The 27,016-nt window shown below is 49.7% G+C and overlaps 1 pseudogene across 1 annotated transcript in view; it reads right to left on the reverse strand.

Moving 5' to 3' along the window:
* Positions 1 to 350: 350 nt before the first annotated feature.
* LOC146839115 (uncharacterized) overlaps positions 351 to 27,016 on the reverse strand; it is a 117,116-nt pseudogene continuing 90,450 nt past the window's right edge. Inside the window, exon 2 of the transcript XR_014960778.1 lies at positions 351 to 4,615. The product of XR_014960778.1 is annotated as an uncharacterized LOC146839115 (transcript). The remainder of the gene's footprint in view (positions 4,616 to 27,016) is intronic.

Below are 27,016 nucleotides of genomic sequence, written 5' to 3' on the forward strand. Positions count from 1 at the left end.
AGTTTTGAAGCCAAAGTGAAACATTGGGAAAAACATGACTACTGAGCACACCAAGCGAGGAACAGGGAGTACAAAGAGGAAAGGACACTGAGTTCTAAGTGTAGGAAGGCAGTGGAAGCTGCATGCCTTTTTTCCTAGCAAGAAGCTACAAACAGATGGCGAGATAGATGGTGAGATGTATGCATTACTAACGGAATCTTGGAACATAACATACTTTATATTATCCAACATCATACATGATAGTAGCCTCATTCTTTCTTTCAAGCTGTGACAATTTCAGAAAGAGGCTCCGGCAGAGGTTGACACAATTGAAAATCAAAACCCTTCAGGCAGGAAAATCGAAACATGAATTCCACGATCATCACTGTAATTTTATTGACACATTTTGAAACATTTATTTGGCATGTTCAGAGCATAACTTTAATCCTCCCATGTTGATTGAGATTAATTTTAAACCTGATGTTCGTCTGCCATTCAAAACAATGATAATATTTTCCTTTGGATGAGTTATCTCATGTGCAGTGATACTGGATTTATGACTGAAACATGTCTGACATTTTGAGCACAGATAAAGGCTTTATCCCCAGTCTGGGTTCTTTCATGTACAGTGAGAGTACTTTTGCAACTGAAGCTTATCTGGCATTCAGGACATGGATATGTTTTTTTCTCCATTGTGGGTTCTCTCATGTTGAGTACGATTACTGTTGCATCTGGAGCTGTTCTCACATTCAAAGCATGAATAAGGTTTTTGTCAAGAGTGTATTTTGTGATGTTAATTAAGACAATTTTTGTGCTGGAAGGATTTGTGGCATTCAAAGCATTAACAACGTTTTAGCCCAATGTCTTTTGAGATTGACTTTCTAATTGAAGTTCTTCGGCATTCAGAGCACTGATAAGGTTTTTTTCCAAGTGTGGATTCTCTCATGAAGTCTGAGAAAGAATTTCAGGCTAAAGCTTTTCTGACAATCCGAGCATCCATAAGGTTTTTCCCCAGTGTGGGTTCTTTCATGTGCAGTGAGATGACTTTTGCAACGGAAGCTTTTCTGACACTCAGGGCACTGATAAGGCAGTTGACTAGTGTGAGTTCTCTCATGTGCAGTGAGATGACTTTTGCAACGGAAGCTTTTCGGACACTGAGCGCTGATAAGGCATTTGACTAGTGTGAGTTCTTTCATGAGCAGTGAGATGACTTTTGCAACTGAAGCTTTTCTGACACTCAGAGCATTGATAAGGTTTTTGTCCAGTGTGGGTTCTCTCATGCACAGTGAGATGACTTTTGCAACTGAAGCTTTTTTGGCATTCAAGACATGGATAAGGTTTTTCTCCAGTGTGGGTTCGTTCATGTTGAATAAGATTACTTTTGCATCTGAAGCTTTTGTTACATTCTGAGCACGAATAAGGTTTTTGACCAGTGTGTATTTTATGATGTTGAATAAAACTATTTTTGTGCCGGAAGGTTTTGTGGCATTCAAAGCACTCATAAGGTTTTTCTCCAGTGTGGGTCCTCATGTGTAAATTGAGATTGGACTTATGACAGAATGTTTTCTGGCATTCAGGGCACTGATAAGGTTTTTGCCCAGTGTGGGCTCTTTCATGTAGTTTGAGATAGCGTTTTTGACTAAAGCTTTTCTGGCATTCCGAGCATTGATAAGGTTTTTGTCCAGTGTGGGCTCTCTCATGTAATTTGAGATTTCCTTTCTCACTAAAGCTTTTCTGGCATTCCGAGCACTGATATGGTTTAAGCCCAGTGTGTGTTCTTTCATGTTGGGTGAGCTTGATTTTATGAGTGAACCCTTTATGGCATTGAGAGCACTGATGAGGTTTTTCACCAGTGTGGGTTCTCTCATGATGAATGAGACCAATTTTCTGACTAAAGATTTTCTGACATTCAGAGCACTGATACGGTTTTTCCCCAGTGTGGGTTCTCTCATGTAAAGTGAGACTGGATTTATTGCGGAATGTTTTTTGGCATTCGGAGCACTGATAAGGTTTTTGACCAGTGTGAGCTCTCTCGTGTAGTTTAAGACTGCCTTTCTGACTAAAGCTTTTTTGGCATTCAGAGCAGTGATAAGGTTTTTGTCCAGTGTGAGTTCTTTCATGTACAGTCAGATTACTTTTGCAACGGAAGCTTTTATGACACTCAGAGCATTGATAAGGCTTTTGTCCAGTGTGGGTTCTCTCATGTATAGTGAGATTACTTTTGCAACTGAAGCTTTTCTGGCATACAGGACATGGATAAGGTTTTTCTCCAGTGTGGGTTCGTTTATGTTGAGTAAGATTACTGTTGCATCTGAAGCTTTTCTTACATTCCGAGCATGAATAAGGTTTCTGTCCAGTGTGTATTTTGTGATGTTGAATAAAATTGTTTTTGTGCCGAAAGGTTTTGTGGCATTCAGAGCACTGATAAGGTTTTTCTCCAGTGTGGGTTCTTGCATGTAAATTGAGGTTGAACTTATGACAGAATGTTTTCTGGCATTCAGAGCACTGATAAGGTTTTTGCCCAGTGTGGGCTCTTTCATGTAGTTTGAGATTGTCTTTCCGACTGAAGCTTTTCTGGCATTCTGAGCATTGATAAGGTTTTTGCCCAGTGTGGGCTCTTTCATGCAATTTGAGATTGCTTTTTTGACTGAAGCTTTTCTGGCATTTCGAGCACTGATAAGGTTTATGCCCAGTGTGTGATCTTTCATGTTGAGTGAGTGTGAATTTAAGAGAGAAGCCTTTATGGCATTCAGAGCACTGATAAGGTTTTTCACCAGTGTGGGTTCTCTCATGATGAATGAGACCAGTTTTCTGACTGAATATTTTCTGACATTCAGAGCATTGATAAGGTTTTTCCCCAGTGTGGGTTCGCTCGTGTAAAGTGAGAATAGATTTACTACAGAATGTTTTCTGGCATTCAGAACACTGATAAGGTTTTTGCCCAGTATGGGCTCTTTCATGTAGTTTAAGACTGCCTTTCTGACTAAAGCTTTTCTGGCATTCAGAGCACTGATAAGGTTTCTGCCCGGTGTGTGTTCTCTCATGTTGAGTGAGACTGCTTTTCTGACTGAAGCTCTTTTGACATTCCGAACACTGATAAGGTTTCTGCCCGGTGTGTGTTCTCTCATGTTGAGTGAGACTTGAATTCTGACTGAAGCTTTTCTGGCATTCAGAGCACTTATATGGTTTTTCCCCAGTGTGTGTCCTATCATGTTTAAGGAGAGTATTTTTGCAACTGAAGCTTTTCTGGCATACGTAACATTGATAGGGCTTTTGCTGAGTGTGGGTTCTCTTATGTAGAGAAAGATTGGATTTATGACTGAAGCTTTTCTCACATTCAGGGCACTGATAAGGTTTTTCCCCAGTGTGTGTTCTTTCATGTTGAGTAAGATTGCATTTATGACTGAAGCTTTTCGGGCACTCAGAGCACTGATAGAATGATTCCCTAGAGTGTGTTCTCTCATGTTGCATGAGATACGACTGATAACTAACATTTTCTTCACATTGAGTGCACTTAAAACATGTATTTCTGGATTTAATGTCTCCAAACTGGGGTTTATCCTGGATACTTCCCATGGTATGGCTGAACTGAATTCCACAGTTAGGACATGTTTACATAATGTTCATCATTAACCTCTATAAGGCACCACAAGTATTCTTCTAAAAACTTGTATTGAACCATGATCGCTTCTGTCTGGAGTTCACAAGTTGTCACGTCTGCAGGCTGCCTTGCTAAGTCATCCTATAAACCTTCTTGGAATGTTCCTTTTACCTATGAGATTTGGTTTTGTGATTGAAGCTTTTATTATATATGACTTTATACAGCACTGATATGTTCTTTGCCTGGGAGTGAGTGATTACAAGTCAGATATATTTTTACATGCATGGACTGGCAGGAAGGTAGTCCATGTTAGGATAATATTATGCACCGTTAGTAGCAGAGGACGGGTTACTTTTATTTTCCCATTTGCACACTGCACACAGCAGGGATATCATTGAATCTGAAGGTTCTGCCCAGTTACAATAACCTGGATAATTTTCAAGGATAGAGATGGTGGTGAGGATCGTTTCACACTGCATATGATGCTTCAGTATCTTTGCTTTCCTAAGATCAAAGAAAGATCTTTAACCATCACTTTCCTTTGTATTGTGTGTGTTCGCTGATCGTGGCTCAGATGAGACATACGAATAAAACGTGTTTTCTCATGTTGAAGTAGATCGTCTTTGTGAAAAAGATTTCACAGTTTATGCACTGCAATTGTTTTTCTCAGCATTACGTCTCTGTGGCATTCCATATTTACCACAAAACTGAATTTATAATAGAGGTTTGGTGATTCTCATATGTCGGATTTTATGCTGCTCTGGGTGCTGCTTATCTGCAATTTGCATTGGTGTGTAAATCATAAGATGTAAACTATAACTTGAAATATTCTTTCAATTAGTATGTACTTTGGGCTTCAATCGGCATGTGTATATCCTTTGCATGGTAAACGCTGTTCTAGCTCAAAAACTTCTAAGATCTAGGCAGCATTTCATTCTTGGAGCTCTGGGGCATTGTAACTTCTTCAAAAAACGTTTTTATTGCGATACGTATTGTTAAATAACTGGTTTTCTTGTTTGCCAAGGGTTCATTCACCTGTAAGATTAAAAACAGTGATATTACTAAATGTAAACTGGTACAATAAAACACCATTTAAGAGCCTCTCTAATGTTAAACAGTATCATGTTTTGAGAAGTCAGGCATTCCAAGTAGAATTTGTATTTCTTTTATGGTTTAGCTTTTTTACTGTGGTGGACAAAGTGTTGACGTCCACCACAGTACTAAAGAAAATCCTTATGATACTAGCAATAAAAAGATTTTATTTATAAAAAAAAAGGCTGAATGAGGAAAAAAACTTCCATCACGTCCTTTTTTTGTTGTTGTTTGCTGTGGCACTTTGATACGTTATCTATGGCTTCCTGGGGTCGCATGATTTGGTTTTCTGACACCCTGGCACTAAAGATCCAGTCAATATGCCAACCCAAATCAGACAAACAATAAGTCCTTATTGTTCTCTCTGCAAAGCAACCCTACTATCTCGGTGGATAATCACACAGTCAATGAGCCACCTGTGAAGGCCACGCGCCACACAGCAAACCTCTATTGAAGTTGGTGCTGAAGTCGTACCTCCTCTGGCTGATATCAGTGGTGTGAAACTCCTCTCAAACCACTTGCCTGATGCATGAGGTTTTTGTAAATTGTAGCCAGAGTGCTTGTTGAAAAACGTTTGAATGAACAAGGTTTAGGCAGAGAGCTTGCTGAACATCCTTAAAGTGAACAATAAGCATAAAGTGGCAAAAGGACTTTGCAGCTACTGCTGGATTGTTTTGCAGTATTCTTTTGGGAAAGACAAAGAGGACTGAGGCATGCAGTCACTAATCCTCTGGAAAGCTCGTTTGGTAGTAACTAATAATGGTGATATCAGGCATGTATGTGCATAAGATTAATTATCACCATTTGAAGACACATTTGTAAAACAGAAGAACATTCTAGGTTTTGTTGGTCTACAGCTGGTGAGTAGAGAATTGCAAAACAGTTACATTAAGAAAGAGATGTATGTACAATGTGAGGGAAGGAGTTCAACAATGAGCAGTCACGCACTGGAGGTAAAGATGAAATAATGAAAAACTCAATCATGATTCCAAACGGGTGCTTACTACTAGACTGACCTAGAAAGAAACAATGTTTACACATACTGGGGACCACGGATGGCCATAACAAAATAGACTAGATGGTGTTACAAATCCAAAATAAGTTATAAATACTGATAAAAACTAAAAGTGGCTGGAAAAAACTGCACAAATTAGTTGAAAAGTTAACCACAAGTCTCGAAAATAGCCTCATTCAAGTAAACCGTTGTATGAATGAAGCATTTTAACCCCTTCGCTGCTAGGCCTTTCCCCCCCCCCTGTGCTAAGCGTTTTTTTGGCTATTTGGGGTAGTTTCCGCTTAGGCCCCTGTAACCTTTTGACCACATAAGGTATCCACGCCAAATTTGCGTCCTTTTCTTCCAACATCATGGGGATTCTAAAGGTATCCAGGGTTTGTGGATTCGCCCTGGAGGGGTCCAAGAAATTAGCCAAAATACAGCAAAATTTAGTTTTTTGGGGCAAAAATGGGAAAAAAGTGCTGCAAATGAAAGCGTCTGGGGTTTTCCCTGCAAATGGTATCAAAAAAGGGTTTGTGGGGCTGAAATCACCATTTTCCCAGCTTTTAGGGAATTACAGACTTTGGTCAGAAAACCAAAATGTTTTACACAGTTTTGGCATTTTTCTTGGACATAGCCGATTTTTGCTATTTTTGTGTGCTTTCAACCTCCTTCCAGTTAATGGTAGAAATGGTTATGAAAGCATTAATGGATCCTGGAAAGCTATACATTTTTGAAAAGTAGACAAAATTCAGAATACAGCAAGGGGTCATTTGTGTAGATCCTTCAAGGTTCCTTAATAGAAACTAACAGTTAAATATAGGAAAAATTGAAAATTAGTTGAAAAAAACAGCCTTTTGTGTCACCGTTTTCACCTGTAACTTCTTCTAATTATGACAGCTCTTTGAAAGCAATATACCGTTACATCCGTGGGACCTTACTGGTTGTGGGGATATATAGGACTTGTAGGTTCACTAAGAGACCGACGAACCCAGAGCCAAAAACTGAGCAGCGACTTGCAATGGTTTTATTATTATGTTACGGGTATATAGCAATTATTCTGGGAAAATGTATACATGGAAAAAATGGTATGAAAGACACCTATGTATTTCTGAAATGGGAACAAAATATAGAGTTTAGAAACAGTAGATATTTGCACATTTCCGAAATTGGGAACACTCATACTAGCATGAGAATTATCGGTCATTTTTCAAAATGACTTCTTTTTTACACATTTGTCTTTCATTTGGAAGGCGGAAATGCATTGAAAGTCAATAGTTAATAACAGTTGCTTTGCATATCTGAATTACCCTAAGTCTCCTGATAAAAATGGTACCTCACTTGTGTGGGTAGGCATAGTGCCCACGACAGGAAACGTCTCAAAACGCAACGTGAACACACCACATTTTCACATTGAAAAATTACCCTTTTTTATGCAAAGTGCCTAGCTGTAGTTTTTTAACCCTACCTCTGCCGGCACCTAGGGAAACCTAGCAAACCTATACATTCTTAAAAACTAGACATCCAGGGAAATCCAGAATGGGGTGACTTGACTGGCTCTCACCAGGTTCTGTTACCCAGAATCCCTTGCAAACCTAAAACATTGTCAAAAAACCCACATTTTCCTCCCATTTCTGTGGTGGAAAGTTCTGGAATTTGCGTGGACCCACAAATTTCAACCCACCCCGTGTTCCCCAAAGTCTTCCGAGAAAAATGGTACCTCACTTGTGTGGGTCGGCCTAGTGCCCGCAACAGGAAACGGAGCAAAACGCAATGTGGACACACCCCAATTTCACAGTGAAAAATGACCCTTTTTTGGCAAAGTGCCTAGCTGTAGTTTTTGAACACTAGCTCTGCTGGCACCTAGGGAAACCTAGCAAACCTATGGATATTTGAAAACTAGACACCCACGGGAATCCAGGATGGGGTGACTTGACTGGCTCTCACCAGGTTCTGTTACCCAGAATTTCTTGCAAACCTAAAAATTGTCAAAAAACCCACATTTTCCTCCCATTTCTGTGGTGGAAAGTTCTGGAATTTGCGTGGACCCACAAATTTCAACACACCCCGCATTCCCCAAAGTCTTCTGAGAAAAATGGTACCTCACTTGTGTGGGTAGGCCTAGTGCCCGCGACAGGAAACAGCACAAAACGCAACGTGGACACACCTCAATTTCACTGTGAAAAATGACCCTTTTTTGGCAAAGTGCCTAGCTGTAGTTTTTGAACCCTACCTCTGCCGGCACCTAGGGAAGCCTAGCAAACCTATACATTTTTTAAAACTAGACACCCATGGGAATCCAGGATGGGGTGACTTGACTGCCTCTCACCAGGTTCTGTAACCCAGAATCCCTTGCAAACCTAAAAACTTGACCCAAAAAAACCCACATTTTCCACATATCTCTGTGGTGGAAAGTTCTGGAATCTGCGTGGATCCACAAATTTCCACCCACCCCGCGTTCCCCAAAGACTTCCGAGAAAAATGGTACCTCACTTGTGTGGGTCGGCCTAATGCCCGCAACAGGAAACGGCGCAAAACGCAACATGGACACACCTCAATTTCGCAGTGAAAAATGACCCTTTTTTGGAAAAGTGCCTAGCTGTAGTTTTTGAACCCTAGCTCTGCCGGCACCTAGGGAAACCTAGCAAACCCGCACATTTCTGAAAACTAGACACCCGGGGGATTCCAGGGAGGTATGGCTTGCGTGGATCCCACAACGTTTCCTTACCCAGAATCCCCTGCAAACCTCATTTTTAGCTGTAAAAAATCACTTTTACCACACATTTTTGTGTGGGAAACTTGTGGCATCACCGGGCTGACACAAATTTCCTACCACCCAGCGTTCCCCGGGTCTCCCGATAAAAATGGTGCCTCACTCGTGTGGGAGGCCTATGTACCCGTGACAGGCAATGGCCCAAAACGTATTGAGGCAACATAAAAATTGCCTATCACCAAAAAACCTGGTTTTGAAAGGAGGGGGGGGGGGGGGGGAGGTGTCACCTTGGTTTTTGGCCCCGTGCTCGGCGGCCAGAAAGGGAAACCCACACATTGGGGATTACAGGGAGGTGTGGCTTGCGTGGATACCCCAACGGTTTCTTACCCAGAATCCCCTGCAAACCTCAAATTTAGCTGAAAAAATCACTTTTTCACATATTTGGCACGAGGGCGAGTGATGGTTCAGTATATAAAATTGTATTAACAAGAGATTCCACAAAAATGAAATGCACTGTCAATAATTGAAAGGACAAAAAAACTGAACCAGTGACTCGCAGCTCGTGAGGTGTAAAGCCACGTCAAGGCCCCAACCGCTTTACAGGCCATTTACACACCTTTCATACGTGATACACACAAGACCATTCACACCACCAGGCACGAAACCAACACATTAAAACATTCACAAAAAGGGACAAGGTACACCCTGCTTGAGAAAGACAAAAAAGACAAATATTACTGCACAGCCATCTAATCCTCAAGCACACACACACACTGGTTGGATTTGGCACGAGGGCGAGTGATGGTTCAGTGTATAAAATGTTATTAACAAGTGATTTCACAAAAATGAAATGCACTGTTAATAATTGAAAGGACGAGAATCTGAACCATTGACTCACAGCTCGTGAGCTGTAAAGCCACAACAAGGCACCAACCTCTTTACAGGCCATTCATACACCTTTCATACGTGTGACACATACAAAACCATTCACACAGCCAGCCGCGGGCCCATCACATTACAACACTCACACCAGCAGACAGCACCATTTAAGGGCCCATCACTTTCACACGCCCACATTCCTGACACAGCAACCACACAAGCTGATGGATTGCGTGGAGTGGCGTTCGGCTAGCAGTGTGTGTAGTGACCAGCAGCAAGTCACTACTCACACACCGCCAGTCCACGCACACCGCCATCCAAGTGCCAGTCCACGCACACCGCCAGCCAAGTGCCAGTCCACGCACACCGCCAGCCAAGCACCAGTCCACGCACACCGCCAGCCAAGCGCCAGTCCACGCACACCGCCAGCCAAGCACCAGTCCACACACACCGCCAGCCAAGCACCAGTCCACGCACGCCGCCAGCCATGCACCAGGCCATGCACACCAAAAGCCCAGCGCCAGCCTACACACACCGCCATCACATTTAGGATTTCTTTATACAAAAAAGAAAACACAAACAAGTTGCAAATAGATACAAATCTACTAACACAAAATCTGAAACTAAATACATTGCAGTAATGCCAACCTTAAAGCAGAACAACATTTTTTAAACAATACAGACCAGGCAGTTCACTTTACCACTCATGGATGCTCCCAAAAATTCTGATGCGTGTGGTACGTTCTAAAACAAGCAGGCACACACAGCCCAGGGTTAGAAGGACACTCGGGGTAGTACATACGGGTCTCCTTCCGCATACCTCTTCGCCAACAGACTCTACATCTCCTAGTGGCAAAGTCTTTTGAGGGTGTGGGAGGAATGTGATCAGGAAAGTGGCGATCTTTCAATCTATCCACATCCTCCACCACTCCAACTCTAGGAACACTTGCCTGTTCCACTAGAACAAGGCTGCCTATTACAGACTCCTGAAACTTAGCAAAAGTCATCTTTGACTCGGGACAAGAATCCTTCAACACAACAAAAGCATTAAAGGTTGTCAAGTGGAAAAGATGGATAGCCAACTTCTTATACCAAATGTAAGCCTTACGAAGAGCATCGTAAGGTTCCAACCTCTGATCTACTCTGTCAACACCACCCATGTGCCTATTATAGTCTAAAATGTACACAGGTTTGCGAGCTTCAGCAACCTGACTCCAAACAGTCACAGGTGAAGTGCTTTCATCATGGATGGTAGTCAGCATGTAGACATCTCTCCTGTCTGAAAACTTCACAGCTAGTAGTTCCTCGCAACGCAACGCACTGCACTGTCCCTGCACAAGCTTTTGACAAACAAGTTATTTTGGGAAACCTTTACGGTTAGAGCAGATTATGCCACAAGCAACAGTGTCCACTTTGGCCAATTCCCTGAACAACCGCACACCAGTGTAGAAGTTATCTACATATAAATGGTGGCCTTTGTTAAAAAGTCCTCTACCAAGTTCCCACACAATTTTCTCAGTCACTCCAAAAGTGGACGGACTACCTGGGGGGTTAATCCTGGATTCCTTACCGGTGTACACCCTGAAATTAGAGACATATCCAGTCTTCCTGTCACACAGCATATACAGCTTAATTCCATAGCGTGCCCTCTCACTAGGAATGTATTGCTTAAAAACCAAGCGTCCCTTGAACAACACCAAAGACTCATCCACTGCTATTTCTTTTCCTGGAGCATAGATCTCAGAAAATCGAACAACAAAGTGATCAAGCACAGGCCGAATCTTAAAAAGACGGTCACAATCAGGGTGATCTCGTGCCCCCGCTAAACCATTATCAACAAAATGCAGCATCCGAAGCAGAAGCAAATACCTATCACGACTTATGACTGCCGGAAATATAGCAGTTGGCATCAAGGGACTAGTAGACCAATATGAAGACATTGATGGCTTCCTTAGCAAGCCCATCAAAAAAGTTAAACCCAAGAACTTCTTCATCTCTTCCAGATTTGTTGGAGTCCACCGGGTAGCTCTAGAGTGGGGCTTAAGGCTGGCACTGTTGTCCCTCAAAAACTGTTCGGCATACAAATGAGTCAGCTCAACAATCTCTGCCAAAAATACATCGTCCATAAACAACTGAAAAAAATGTATTGGTCAACATTTTTCAGTTTTCACTCTACACCCTGGAACGCCAGTAAAGTCTGGCAATGCCGGCTGCACCATGCCTGGGGCAACTCAGAGGTCAGCACTTTCAACGGGAAGCCTTGCAGCACCAGGCTGCAGCCCAGATGCCTCTTGCCGAAATACACCAACGGGAAGCCTTGCAGCCGCAGGCTGCAGCCCAGAAGCCTCTTGCCGCACTACACCAACGGGAAGCCTTGCAGCCCCAGGCTGCAGCCCAGATGCCTCTTGCCGCACTATAGGCACATCAATGTCCTCCTCTAACACAGGCACTTCATCCGCACTAAGAGTAGCTTCATCCGCACTAAGAGTAGCTTCATCCGCACTGAGAGTAGCTTCATCATCTGATGATTCCATTTGGAGAGAAAACTCACTGCCTGAATCTTCCCTTCCCACCTCTGCCTCAGAATCAGAGTCAGTCTCTGAACCAAGGTCAGAGGAAGACTCAAAAAGCATACCAACAACCTGCTGAGCAGTAATCCTGCGGCTAGCCATTATCCTTACTAAGAAAGGAGCCTGCACAAACAAGTCAACAACAACCAACACTGTGCAAAATAAGTAAAAAACAAAGTGTGACTTTAGCACAAAGATCTATATACTCAAAAACCATATATAACTCTCTTGCCAAAGATAACTACACTCACCAGCGCCTACTCTGCAGAGACACAGCAAAAAGCAACGATATCCCACTAGAAAGAAAAAACAAAACCAATTACTCATAAGACAACAAAATACACATCGAGCACTAATGCAAAAAGATTTTGACACTCAAAACACAGAAGCCAAACATACTGCTACTATTACACAATTTGCAAAAACACATTCATGTAGGGAAATTAAACTAATTTAGAGTAAATAGTACAAAAAAATTCTCTTACCAAGCACATGCACTACACAAGCTGCAGAAACAGCAGTAACAAAACCGCAAACTGGAACAGTCTAAAGAGCAAAAGCCTTGAACTAGAATGAAACAGAGAAATAAAAAAAATACTATTACATTTCACAAACAATAATACAATTAAAATTATAATACACAATGTCACTACCCAAATGGTCAATTTGCCAGATTGGCCTTCAAACAGGGCTGAGAAAAATGGGGATTAGGTGGGGTTTTTTACCAAGCCACTCTGTCTCCCAGGTGGGGCAGAAAACAGACAGATATTTGCCGCCCCTGGAAAAAAAAATAGATCCCTGGTGCCTAGTAGGGTTTTCTGACTTCCCCTCCCACCTAGGGCAGAAAGACCAAAAAAAAGGGCAGATCTGTCGAGGGCAGAAAATACACAAACATATTTTAACCCCCTTGGGAGCGACCCTTGGCCAAGGGGTCGCTTCCATTACCTATAAAAGAAAATTCCTGGTGTCGACTGGGGTTTTCTGCTCCCCGCCCATACCCAGGGGCAGTAAGGCCAAAAAAAGGACCGACTGCCACCGGGGGGGCGGGCAGAAAAAAACATCCACAAATTATAACCACCTTTGGAAGCGAACCTTGGCCAAGGGGTCGCTTCCATCTAAATTTAATGCCCCCAAAAACAAACCCTGGTGGCTAGTGGTGTTTTCTGCCCCCCCTGCGGGTAAAACAGCCGAAAAAACAGGCTGATTTGCCTCCGGGGGGCAGTAGAACATCAAGACAAAAATGCTCCCCTTTGGAAGTGACCCTCCCCCAAGGGGTCGCTTCCATCTAAATTTAAATGCCCCCAAACCACAACCCTGGTGGCTAGTGGGGTTTTCTGCCCCCCCGGGGGCAAACGGACGAAAAAACAGGCCGATTTGCCCCTAGGGTGGGTGATGGACCCGGCCTCGTGGCGTGGCCCATCCCGACCCGTAGCGACACCATACTGACCCCTACACCCCACCCGGCCCTGATTAATGCAGCCTACCCGACCCAGTCCACACCTGATCCCCCACAGAACCCGGGGCTACCCCCGTCTTTCCCTCCATCTTCCTGACACCAGGCACCCTCCCAACTCCATCGGCCTCGCGGCCTCCAGTGACCAGGCCCCGCACCCCAGATGGCCGCCCTCGACCCAAGCGCAAAACAGGCCTAGTCGCGCCATGCCGGCTGGGGGGGGGGGGGAAGAGCTCCCGGTGAGCAGGAGAGGGAGGAGTAGTTTCACTCACACCTCTGGCCTCCTCTCAAGAGATAGTTTTGATCGCCCCTCCGGCCACCCTGAGGGCTGGCTCCATGCCTGCTGCGTGTCTGGGATCCCTCCCGACCCCGCCTTGAAAGGATCAAAGGGCCGCGTGGCAGGAACCCCCAACAAACGACCCCCAGGCGCAAAGACCCCTGCCCGTGAGGACTCCGGACATCAAAGAGCAGTCGACCTATAACAAGGGGCGCTCTGGGACCATCAGCAGATTGAATCCTGGAACAAAGAGAGCCCTGCTGACGTGGTCGCGGCTGAAAGAACATCCTCCCAAGGTCCGACGGAACTCTTGGAACCTTGGTGAGCCCTGCAGACAGCGTCGCGGCTCCACCTGGCAGAGACGGACTTCTGCCTAAATCATCCGAGCCCTGCTGACGCGGTCGCGGCTCCCCTCGCAACCTTGAGAACTCTGAGCCCTGCTGACCGACTCGCGGCTCCTTGAAGATTGTCCGGCCTCCAACATCCTTACTCGAGCCCTGCAGACTTGGTCACAACTCAAGAGCCATTCTGGTCCGGCTGGACCCCAAAGATCGTATCATATCCCCCGGCTCGAGGATTGAGAGCCGTGCGCCGGATACGCACCTGCATTGACGTTGATCCTAAGACTGTCCCGCTACCCCTACCCCAACCGAGACTCTGTGAGCTCTTGCTCTACTTGTACAGACGACTCTGCGGATCATAAAGGTCCTGATATTTCCAGATAAAGAATACGTGCTTCAGAATCTACGGTGTGGTGTCTCTGTGTTGCGTGGTGCTAAATCAGCGTGTACGATCCTAGATACAAGACCCAGCCCTGAGGGGGTGTACTGCTCGATTTTCCCGGCTCTCTTGTGATTAAGGGGACTAATGTGACTTCAGTCTCTTTCCATCCAAGTCTAAGGGTTAGAGTAGTGTATAGAGCCTATTTATTAGGCACTTCGACATGATCCTGTGTTCTTCCCCATAGATTAGGGTTTGCACATATATCCTAGAGGATAGATCCGTTAGTATTAGGGGTAATCTGTTCTACAGTGAGGGTATTTCATGGAGTCGTGCTGAATCCAGGCCTGGTAGGCCTTAAACGGGAGAGACTCCATCTTTCTTTCCTCTCCGGCAGCTTGGAAAGTTTCTAGGTCGAGGGTGATGTTTTAGTTACGAGGTGTTATTCGCTTGGAGAGAACCGGTTCAGGCCGGCCCTTATCGAAGGATTGTATTTTTCTTCATGCCGAAGACACTACATCAGGCCGGACGGCTGGGAACGTGTCCTTGGTACGGGGAGGTACAAGAATTTGGTGGGCGGCAGGTTACGGGCTGGAATTTTCCATGAGAAAATGCACCTCTATATTAGTGAAAGTCTGAGGCAGATACTTGCACTTGCTTTTTAGTCCGTAGGCGGCACCTGGCCGTTAAGCAGTAAAGCTACTACTTATTCCAGGGAAGACAGATGACAAACCTGAAGGTGGAGAAAAACCGAGAGATAGATATTCTTCTAACAGAATAGCCAAAGAAAAGAGAGTAGCCGATGAGGAAGAGGTCCCAGTGACTCGGAGAAGGAGAAGGGAGTAGATCCGTGACTGCGGAGGTGTGACTTCCAGGCGAAGCCGAGGCACAGACGAGAAGGGAACCTAGATGACCATTGAGTGCAGGCTACATACGACCAAGGTGATGTCAACCCCTTTATTATTAGAGTGTACAACTTAATCTATCACTTTTCTTTGCAGGTCATATGTGATATGTATTATGTTCTGTGAGCGTGTATGTAGTGACTAAATAAAGTATCCAGTTTGTAGTGAATCAACATGTGCTGCGTGTTCTTGTATAAGAGGGTAGCCTATTCTTCTAGTCAGCTGTGACTTGATATGAACAGATGTTAATCCTGATCAGGTAAGTGGTAGCTGAATAAGGGAGAAAGGAGCCCCTCGAACTGGGGAACAGGTTGTGCTCAACTAGTAGTCTTTGTGTGATCTGATACATAGTAACACTGGTTCCCTTGTTGTATGTCGTGGTAATTATAGGATGAACTTGTGCTAAGGCTGCCGTCTGGGTAGGAAGTCCTGGGTCCGTTTGGGACCGCGAGGCTGAGGCTGCCGTCTGGGCAGGAAGTCCTGGGTCCGTTTGGGACCGCGAGGCTAAGGCTGCCGTCTGGGTAGGAAGTCCTGGGTCCGTTTGGGACCGCGAGGCTAAGGCTGCCGTCTGGGTAGGAAGTCCTGGGTCCGTTTGGGACCGCGAGGCTGAGGCTGCCGTCTGGGCAGGAAGTCCTGGGTCCGTTTGGGACCGCGAGGCTAAGGCTGCCGTTTGGGACCGCGAGGCTAAGGCTGCCGTCTGGGCAGGAAGTCCTGGGTCCGTTTGGGACCGCGAGGCTGAGGCTGCCGTCTGGGTAGGAAGTCCTGGGTCCGTTTGGGACCGCGAGGCTAAGGCTGCCGTCTGGGTAGGAAGTCCTGGGTCCGTTTGGGACCGCGAGGCTAAGGCTGCCGTCTGGGCAGGAAGTTCTGGGTCCGTTTGGGACCGCGAGGCTGAGGCTGCCGTCTGGGTAGGAAGTCCTGGGTCCATTTGGGACCGCGAGGCCGCCACTTGTATTATAAGAGGTCTTGATATATATATATATATATATATATATATATATATATATATATATATATATATATATATATATATGAGTAGGAATTCCCTGTCCTTAGGTGGTATGTATATATGTGGTTTCTTAGGTGTGAATAGGCCCTAGGGAGGGGGTAACGTTCTGGCTGGGTTAGAGAGGCTCTGTTGAGCGGGTTCTATCTGATCCGAAAACCCAAGCAGAACAGGGGGTCTCCCGCCAGTGCTCGGCTACATCTCCCGGGAAAGGTGGGTCGCAGGGCGGTCAGGTACATATTTTGTCCTTCCCTGAGGCTGGCCCTTCTAACATTGGTGGCAGGCGACGCGATCCGAGCCCGCAATCTAGAGATCGTACAGTGAACGGCTGACGCACTACCGAACAAAGACGGCAGAAGAAACCACCATGAGCACCACTGAAACCGATGCGAGTGCTACGTTTTGTGTAAAGCGGTTAGGAGAATACACACAGAAGGAGCTGAAACAGTTTTGCAGACAACGGAAGATCGCTACCACTGGTCTGAACACCAAGGAAGACATGCAACAAGCCCTGGAAGCCTGGGTGGAGTCCGGAGCCTTCCTTCACCGACTGGACGAAGTCGGTGAAGAGACAGAGCAGCCAGACGAGCTCAGGAACTTCCCGAGAACAAGCAATAACCCCCAGGCACAAAGCAACGCAGCGGATGGGGGCCGGTCCCCGGAAGACGTCACAGACAGGGAAAGGGACCGAAGTCATGAACTAGAAATGGCCAAACTGAAAATAGAAGGCGAGATAAGGCTAGCCGAAAAGAAGCTAGCGGTGGAACAACTCCGAGTACAAGGAGAGCTAGAAGAAAAGAAGCTGCAACGGGAGCACGAGGAAAAAAAACTTCAGCTGGAGCACGAGCGCAGCTTGTCAGAAATAGAACTCCGAGCAAGGAGCGAAGGAGCTCGACCCCCGGGGGGCCAAGAACCAGCCCCCCTGGGAGAGCCGAAAGTCCACATCCCCAAGGATGTGGTCAAAGAGTACTATCGAAATTATGACAACCAGCAGTGGTTCAAAGCCTACAAGGTAGCCATGACCTCCCACCGCGTCCCACAGAAGGACTGGGGGGCCGGGATGTGGGGTCGATTCCTGAGCGAAGGACGGGACACCCTCCTCGACCTACCGGCCTATGTGCAAACCTCCTACAGCCACATGAAGGAGGCCCTCCTCACGAAATACGGCCTCACCCCCGAAATGTATCGGCAGCGGTTCCGGGACTGCAGAAAGATCCCAGGCACCACCTGGGTGGAATACGTAAACTTTTACAGCCGAGCGCTGGAAGGGTGGATCAAGGACAGCAAGGTAACCACCTTCGAAGAACTGACCGACCTCATTGCCTGAGAACACTTCTCCACAAACTGTTTTGTAGAACTGCGCCAGCACCTGCTCGACAGCAAGCTCGCAGACCCGAGGAAGCTGGCCGTCGAAGCAGATCGCTGGGTTAACACCCGGGTCCCCCGGAGCCCCGTAGGAGACTACCCCCGCAGCCATCAAGGACCTCCCCGTCAGAGAGGGGGGTGGAATCAAGGGAAACAGAGGGAGTTCCCATCCGGGACCCCGCGTAGCCCCCCGAGAAACCCACCCCCGGGCTTCACAGCTCCTCCGCCAGGCAGTACCGGCCCCCCAGGTAGACAAGGGCCCCGGGTGAATATCACATGTTTCCGCTGTCAACGGCTCCGGCATTATGCCAGTGACTCTCAGTGCCCCATGGCCCAGAAACCCCCCACGACAGCTCCCCCAGCCCGACACATGGCCACCGTAAACCTAGGGGAGGAGTTTGAGGACCCCGAGGGATGGGAACCTGCAGCCATGGCCCTAGTCTCTCTAGGAGATCAAGATATGATTCCCGGAGCACCCCTACCCGCAAACACCAAGAAGTACCGCCAGCTCGTAACTGTTAACGGCCACCCGGTGGAGGCCCTTCGTGACACCGGGGCGAGCATCACGGGTGTCCTCATCCACTTAGTCCAGGCGGACCAGATCATCCCCAATGTCTTTTGCCCTGTGATAGCTTCCGACAACACTGAGAGTTTGTGTACGGTGGCCTTGGTACCATTTGAATGGGGGGGAGTAACCGGAACATTGCGGGTGGCTGTCTGAACCGCACAACCTGTAGACTGCCTCCTGGGAAACAACCTGGAAAGTTCCCCCTGGAGACAGGTCGAGCGCAAGACCCACCTCGGGATGATGGGTCTACCAGAATGGGTGTGCGCAACCACCCGATCCATGGCGGCCCGACTACCCCTCCGCGGGGGAGTCGAGGACGAAGCCCCCAGCACCACCTCCGTTGACAAAGCCAGAGACGACCCCGTTAAACCCCACGACCTATCCCCAGGAGGAGAGCCCCTCGCCGACGACGGACCCGTCCATCCCGACCCCGCGCAGATCGCGGAGTTAGGTGATCTGCCCGAGTTGGCCCAGTGGCGCCACGAAGGGGGCCCCTCCCGAGAGGAGTTCTGCCAAGAACAAGTGACCTGTCCTTCTCTGGTCGGACCCCAGCAGCAGGCCGAAGCCCAAGCCGCGTGCGGCCAATCGGGAACCCACTTACTATATTAGGAGAATGACCTCCTGTACAGCGAACAGCGGTCTGCCGAGCTAGGGTCAGCCCGGGTGCTGGTGGTACCCCTACGCTTTCGGGACTTCCTCCTGGGCTTGGCCCATGATGTACCCCTGGCCGGCCACTTGGGCCAGGACAAGACCTACCACCACTTAGTAATGCACTTTTATGAGCCAAAAATGTGAGCCCACGTAGAGGCCCACTGCAAGTCCTGCCCCACGTGCCAGGCCAGTGGTAAAAGTGGAGGGAAGCGCAAGGCTCCCCTCCAACCCTTCCCAGTCGTCAGTACTCCCTTCGAGCGGGTTGGAATTGACATCGTGGGGCCCCTGGACCCCAAGACCGCCCAGGGTCACCGCTTTATCCTCGTCCTAGTGGACCATGCCACACGATACCCGGAGGCCATCCCCCTCCGCACCGTCACGGCCCCCGTGGTGGGCCGGGCATTAATGGGGATCTTCTCCCGGGTAGGGTTCCCCTGAGAGGTCGTGAGCGACCGAGGCACCAATTTTATCTCAAAATATATGAGATCCCTGTGGCAACAATGTGGAGTATCATATAAATTCACTACCCCTTACCATCCCCAAGGCAATGGCCTAGTGGAACGGTTTAACTGGACTCTGAAGGGGATAATCATGGGTCTCGAGGAGCCCCTGCGGCTTAAGTGGGACGTCCTTCTCCCCTGCCTCCTGTTCGAATTACTGTATGGGCACCCAGTCAGAGGTCCCCTGAGCTTGGTCAAAGAGGGATGGGAGACGGCACCCCGGGACCCACCTCAGGATGTGTTCCGGTACCTGTTGACTCTCCGAAACCAGACTCGGAAGTTCCGAGAGCTGGCCGAGGCCAACCTCGAGGCGAGCCAGGAAGAAATGAAGCGCTGGTACGACCAGAATGCCACTCTGGTCGAGTTCCAGCCAGGCCAGCAGGTCTGGGTGATGGCCCCAGTGAAGCCGTGCACCCTCCAAGACAAATGGACCGGGCCCTTCAAAGTAGTAGAACGAAAAAGTCAGGTTACATACGTGGGGGACGTCCAGTCCCCTCGGAACCCCCTTCGGGTCCTCCACGTGAACCGCCTCAAGCCTCACTTCGTGCGGACGGAGTTGAGTTTACTCCTGGCCACAGACGACGGGGCGGAAGAGGAAACGGAGCCTCTCCCTGACCTCCTGCGGACCAAAGACAAGGATGGCTCCGTGGAGGGGGCGATCCTCTCCCCCTCCCTCACACCCCAACAACACAAGGACTGCCGCCAGCTCTTGGGGCAGTTTTCCGACCTGTTCTCTCTCGTCCCCAAGGTCACCGACTGGTGTGTCCACGACGTGGACACCGGAGACAGCCCACCGGTACGGCACCGAGCCTACCGCGTCCCCGACCGAGTCCGGGCCTGCATCCAGGCTGAGGTCTCGAATATGTTCTCTCTAGGGGTGATCGAGCCCACAGACAGTCCCTGGGCCAGCCCGGTGGTACTAGTCCCGAAAGCAGCTGCCCGCGGTGTTGCCCCCGAACTACGGTTCTGCGTGGACTACCGGGGGCTCAATGTGGTCACCCGAGCCGACGCTCACCCTATACCCCGCGCAAATGAGCTCATTGACCGCCTTGGGTCTGCTCATTTTCTCAGCACCTTCGATTTGACCTGCGGATACTGGCAAATTGCGCTCACAGAAGGAGCCAAAGAGCGGTCCGCCTTCTCCACTCTCATCACTCTGGGCACTATCGCTTCAGAGTGATGCCCTTCGGGATGAAAAATGCCCCGGCCACCTTTCAGAGACTGGTGAATAGAGTCCTGGCCGGGCTGGAAGAGTTCAGCGCCGCCTATCTGGACGATATTGCGGTATTCAGTTCTGAATGGGGTGAGCACCTCCGGCACCTCCAGAGGGTCTTGAGGGCCCTGCGCCAAGCCGGCGTCACAGTGAAAGCCAGCAAATGCCTGATTGGGCAAGGATCGGTGGTCTACCTGGGGCACCAGGTCGGAAGCGGGCAGGTCGCCCCCTCCAACCTAAGATTGACGCCATCCTGGCCTGGGAACCACCAACCACCCAAACCGAGGTCCGCGCCTTTCTGGGCCTCACTGGTTACTACCGGAGGTTCATCCAAAGTTACGGCAGCCTCGTAGGACCCCTCACTGAGCTCACGTCCAAAAGACAGCCTAAGAAGGTGCAGTGGACCCCTGCCTGCCAGGAGGCGTTTGATGCACTGAAACTCGCCATGTGTACAGCCCCTGTGCTCCAAGCCCCCGATTACTACAAAGAGTTTGTGGTGCAAACGGATGCTTCCGAGCATGGCATTGGAGCCGTCCTATCCCAGCTCAATGAGAAGGGTCTGGATCAGCCCGTGGCCTTCATTAGCCAAAGGTTACTGCCCCGAGAGCAACGATGGAGCACCATTGAACGCGAGGCGTTCGCCGTAGTCTGGGCTCTAAAGAAACTGCGGCCCTACCTCTTCGGAACCCACTTCCGAGTCCAGACAGATCATCGACCTTTACGGTGGCTCATGCAGATGAGGGGAGAGAACCCCAAACTGCTAGGATGGTCAATCTCCCTTCAGGGGATGGACTTCACAGTAGAGCATCGCCCTGGCACCGACCACGCCAACGCTGACGGCCTCTCCAGATTCTTCCACCTCAGCGAAGAGAACCCCCAAGAGGATGGGTAGTTCTCTTCGGCCTTCAGCTGGGGGGGACGCATGTTGGACCCGGCCTCGTGGCGTGGCCCATCCCGACCCGTAGAGACACCATACTGACCCCTACACCCCACCCGGCCCTGATTAACGCAGCCTACCCGACCCAGTCCACACCTGATCCCCCACAGAACCCGGGGCTACCCCCGTCCTTCCCTCCATCTTCCCGACACCAGACACCCTCCCAACTCCATCGGCCTCGCGGCCTCCAGTGACCAGGCCCCGCACCCCGGATGGCCGCCCTCGACCCAAGCGCAACCCAGGCCTAGTCGCGCCATGCCGGCTGAGGGGGGAGAGAGCTCCCGGTGAGCAGGAGAGGGAGGAGTAGTTTCACTCACACCTCTGGCCTCCTCTCAAGAGATAGTTTCGATCGCCCCTCCGGCCACCGTGAGGGCTGGCTCCACGCCTGTTGCGTGTCTGGGTTCCCTCCCGACCCCGCCTTGAAAGGATCAAAGGGCCGCGTGGCAGGAACCCCCAACAAACGACCCCCAGGCGCTAAGACCCCTGCCCGTGAGGACTCCGGACATCAAAAAGGAGTCGACCTATAACAAGGGGCGCTCTGGGACCATCAGCAGATTGAATCCTGGAACGAAGAGAGCCCTGCTGACGTGGTCGCGGCTGAAAGAACATCCTCCCAAGGTCCGACGGAACTCTTGGAACCTCGGTGAGCCCTGCAGACAGCGTCGCGGCTCCACCTGGCAGAGACGGACTTCTGCCTAAATCATCCGAGCCCTGCTGACGCGGTCGCGGCTCCCCTCGCAACCTTGAGAACTCTGAGCCCTGCTGATCGACTCGCGGCTACTTGAAGATTGTCCGGCCTCCAACATCCTTACTCGAGCCCTGCAGACTTGGTCACAACTCAAGAGCCATTCTGGTCCGGCTGGACCCCAAAGATCGTATCATATCCCCCGGCTCGAGGATTGAGAGCCGTGCGCCGAATACGCACCTGCATTGACCCTGATCCTAAGACTGTCCCGCTACCCCTACCCCAACCGAGACTCTGTGAGCCCTTGCTCTACTTGTACAGACGACTCTGCGGATCATAAAGGTCCTGATATTTCTAGATAAAGAATCCGTGCTTCAGAATCTACGGTGTGGTGTCTCTGTGTTGCGTGGTGCTAAATCAGCGTGTACGATCCTAGATACGAGACCCAGCCCTGAGGGGTTCTCCCGCCAGTGCTCGCTACATCTCCCGGGAAAGGTGGGTCGCAGGGCGGTCAGGTACATATTCTGTCCTTCCCTGAGGCTGGCCCTTCTAACAGTGGGCAGAAAAACATCACCAAAAAAATGCTCCGCTTTGGAAGCGACCTTTGCCCAAGGGGTCGCTTCCATTGAAATAAAATAAATCCCAGGTGCTAGTGGGGGCATTTCCGCTGCATGATCGCGACGCCGTACCCGATCGTGAAGCGGAAATGCCCTGCAAAGAGACATCAGGGGAGAAGAAAATCTCTTTCCTCTCCCCAGATGCCTCGATGCATTGCGCAAACCCCCCCAGGAACAAGGAAACCTACCTTGTTCTCTCCGACGCCTGGAAGCAAATGGCTTCCAGAGCGTCTGGGACTTCCTGATGACGTCGGGGGGGTCAAGGTGGCAGCGGAAACTCTTCCGCTGCCATCCCCCTTTGTGGGGGCGAAATCGGACACCCGTGGGGGGAGCGCCAGCGCTTCCCCCGTTGGTGGGTGCCATGACGGCCTGTAGCCGTCATGAGCACACGCCCACTGCGCATCATGGCGGCTCCAGGCCATCATGAGCACCGAAAGGGTTAAGCACAGTAACTTAAAGAACAATTTACTTACCTTTGGTAATGATATATCTGTAAGAGAAATATATTGGTTATAGATTCCTTACCTTAGATTTACCCCCAGGCGTCAGACTGGATCCTGAGAAATCGTTTCATAGCAGTACCCCTGCGTGTCGATAGGTGGTGTCGGTCACTCTGCGTTCGGCGTCGGGGTCATGGTCGCCAGGATGATGTTGCGGTATCTACTAAGACGCGGCCCTCGCGCGCTGACGTCAGTTCCTTACACGACATTCCACGCCAGAGGCGCAGAGCCATGCAAGACACTGACCACTGGTGCACAAAACTAGGGCCCTGAAAGGGAATCCTTAACCCTAGAAGTCAGTTTCGCAGAACGAGGAGGATGGGTGGGGCGGTAAGAATCTATAACTAATATATGTCTCTTACAGATATATATCATTACCGAAGGTAAGTAATTCGTTCATCTGAAAGAGACTATTAGTTATAGATTCCTTACCTTAGAATAGATACCCCAGCAATACCAACCCTGGAAGTGGGTCCGCAAACTAAGTTCACACCAGAAAGTCTTAGAGAACTGAACGGCCAAAAAGCAGTCTCTCCAGACTTGAGAATCCAGGCAAAAGTGTTTGGTGAACGTGTTCCTGTGATGCTCACATAGCTGCCTGGCAGATATCATGCAGGGAAACTCCATGTCCCAAAGCAGCAGTGGGCACCGTCGCCCATGTGGAATGGGCACGTAGCCCTACTGGAGGTTCCTTCTTTGCCAAATAGTAGCAAATTTTGATGCAAAGAACGACCCATATAGCCAACAAAGAGTTGGTCATCCACCCGGAATTGTCTTGTGTGATCCAGATAGAAAGATAATGCACATTTTGGATCCAGACGGTGGAGCCTCTCTTCCTCTGTCGAAGGATGTGGAGGCGGAAAGAAGGTGGGCAAAGTGATGGTCTGTCCAGTGTGGAAAGAAGTAACCACTTTGCGAAGAAAAGAAGGTCTGGTTTTTAGGACAACCTTGCCCGGATGAACAGCTTGAAAAGGAAGGCTTGGAAGACAGAGCCTGAAGCTCACTCACCCTGCGAGCAGAGGTGGTTGCAACTAGAAAGGCAGTTTTTATGATTAAACGTCTGAAGGGACAGTTATGTAGCAGCTCGAAAGGAGTGCACATAAGGTATGTTAAGACCAAGTTCAAGTCCCACTGAGGCATTACAAAAGGAATATGAGTAAAAGATGATTAATGCCCTTAAGAAATATATTTACAATAGGGGACTTGAAAAGAGAATGCTGATCAGGCAGCCGAAGAAAGGCTGAAATGGCTGAGAGATAGCCCTTAAGGGTGCCCTGAGCAGAGCCCTGCTGGGCCAAAGAAAGGAGGAACAAAAGAACTCAGAAAGAGGGGCAGAAAGGGGATCCCCAGCCTTTGCTGTGCACCATGCCACAAATTTGTTCCGTCTACAGGCGTATACCGTCTTAGTGGAGAGACGCCTGGCTGCCAAGATAACATTACAGACTTCGGGAGGAAGGTCAAAGGCTGTCAACTGTCGCCGCTCAATCTCCACGCAAGGAGGTGGAGGCTGGACAGGTTCGGGTGGAGGACCATCTGTCACGATGGCCGGGGAATTCTCTCCTCAGGATGACGCTGAAGTTAATGGGGTCCACCTCCCATCCGTCCCCAGTCCGGAGAACGTGTAACACACACGGACTATGGAGACAGGTGGGCGAGGGAAGGAAGGGAAGGAGCAGCTGGGAAAGGGATCTGGAACGAAACAAGCACACCGTCAGACACCCGTCAGTAGTGACCCACTTGTTGCCTCCCCTCTCCCACTTTGCAGTGGTTCCTCACCTGTCACCTTCCAACCCGGGGTTTTGAGGGTTCTCTGGCCTGGCCTGCGTGACGCTCAGTTGAGGTTAGCACTGACGTATCACCGCAGAGCCCGGGCGAACCCTTGGGATCGTACCGGACGGGCAGAGGGACGCTGCCCCCTGGGAGCAAAAGCCAGCACTTGAACGGCAGTGCTTGATGCCCCCCAGAGCGCGTCCTGGATCAGGGTCACTTCCAAAAGAACGAGGAAATCGCCTCCCAGAAGGCTAAAGGAAAGAACAGTACTCACAGTTGTGCAGTGCTGAAAAAAGGAACGGGCGCTGCTACTCTAAACCCGGAACTCCATGGGCTGAGGAGCGCCCTAGTTCGCGCTTCTACTCTGGACCCGGTTCTCTGTGGGCAGAGGAGCGCACCAGTCCGCTCTACTACTCTGTACCCGGAACTCCGTGGGCAGAGGAGCGCGTGGAATGGATGAGGGACGAAAACAGGAACGTGGAAAGTTGTTCCGACGCGTACCCGCGTCGGGGCTCACCGGCGAGGTTTTCACTATGGCGCTACCACTCTGGACCCGGTAGTCCTTGGGCAGAGGAGCGCTGATGGGGTTTCCCTGGAGTCTGGAACGTTGAAGCTTGGGAGCTCCCCGCGGTCTTCCTTGCTTCAGGGAAGGCGGCGAGGTAACACTGCTGGAGACGGAGAGTCTGGATACAAGGACGAGGGTAAGGCCGAGGACGCAAGGCTGGAACGTTGTTTCCGAAACAAGAGTGCGAACAGGACTGGCTGGAATCATCGGCACCGCTTGGTGTCTGTTGGCGGTTTTAACCGCTGTCGCGCTCGGCGCCGAACACGTGGGGCGTGTTCTGCCGGGCGTCCTGGGAAACGTAGTTCCCCCGCGTCGCGGGGATGCGAGCGGTGTACTACCGGTTCTCGCCACCTGACACCATCCCCTGCTGCTGCGACAGAAGATCCTCCCGAAGAGGCAGTCAGATCGGAGGATCGATGGCCATGTGTAATAGCTCGGGATACCAGACTCTTCGTGTCCAATCCGGAGCCATAAGAATGACTTGGACCCGGTTGCGCTCGATCTTCTTCAGCACTCTGGACAGAAGTGGTAGAGGCGGAAAGGTGTATAGAAGACCGCAACTCCACTCTTGATGAAAAGCGTTGCCGAGCGAGTGCCGCCTTGGAAATTCCAACGCGCAGAACTGCTTACATTGCACGTTCTCTTCGGTGGCGAATAGATCTAACCAAGGCTCCCCCCACCGCTGAAAGAGACCTTGCACCACCTGAAGAAGATGCCATTCGTGATCCATCATGCACCTGAGGCTGAGTTTGTCCGCCCTCGCGTGCAGTGAACCTGCCAGGTGTTGAACCACCAGGGATATGCCCTGATGGTCCAGCCATGTCCAGAGCCGAAGAGCCTCTTGACATAGGGTCCACAACACTACCCGCCCTGTTGCAGTACCACATGGCGGTGGTGTTGTCCGTGAACACCTGCACTACTCTTCTCCGGACAATGGGAAGGAATGCAAGATGAATCTCCCGGAGCTACAGAAGGTTGATGTGGAGCCGGACTCCTGCGGGGACCAGAGGCCTCTCAGCCACTCCCATGTGGCCGCCCACCCCAGAAGTGATGCATCTGTCACCACTGTGACGTCTGGTTGGGGAAGGTAGAGGGATCTGCCGTTGACCCAATCCTGGTTCGTTAGCCACCACTGCAATAGGCATGCAGTGTCCTCCGAGATCTGGACGCAATAAGAAAGATTCCCCTGATGCTGTGCCCACTGGAACTTCAGGTCCCACTGCAGAGCCCGCATATGCCACCTGCCATGATTCACCAGCAGCCGCAGGGTTATTCTGACCAAAACCCGGGCTAGAGACTGAAAGATCGGAATCATAGCCCGAATATCCCGGACTCGCTGCTCGGGAGGATAAGGCCGAAATTGCGTAGTGTCCAGAACTGCTCTGAAGAAGAGGAGCTTCTGAGAGCGAATCAGGTGTGACTTTTGGCACGTTGATAGTGAACCCCAGCGATTGCAGGA

The sequence above is a fragment of the Triturus cristatus genome, chromosome 4_2 (assembly GCF_964204655.1).
Source record: "Triturus cristatus chromosome 4_2, aTriCri1.1, whole genome shotgun sequence".
Lineage (NCBI taxonomy): Eukaryota > Metazoa > Chordata > Amphibia > Caudata > Salamandridae > Triturus > Triturus cristatus.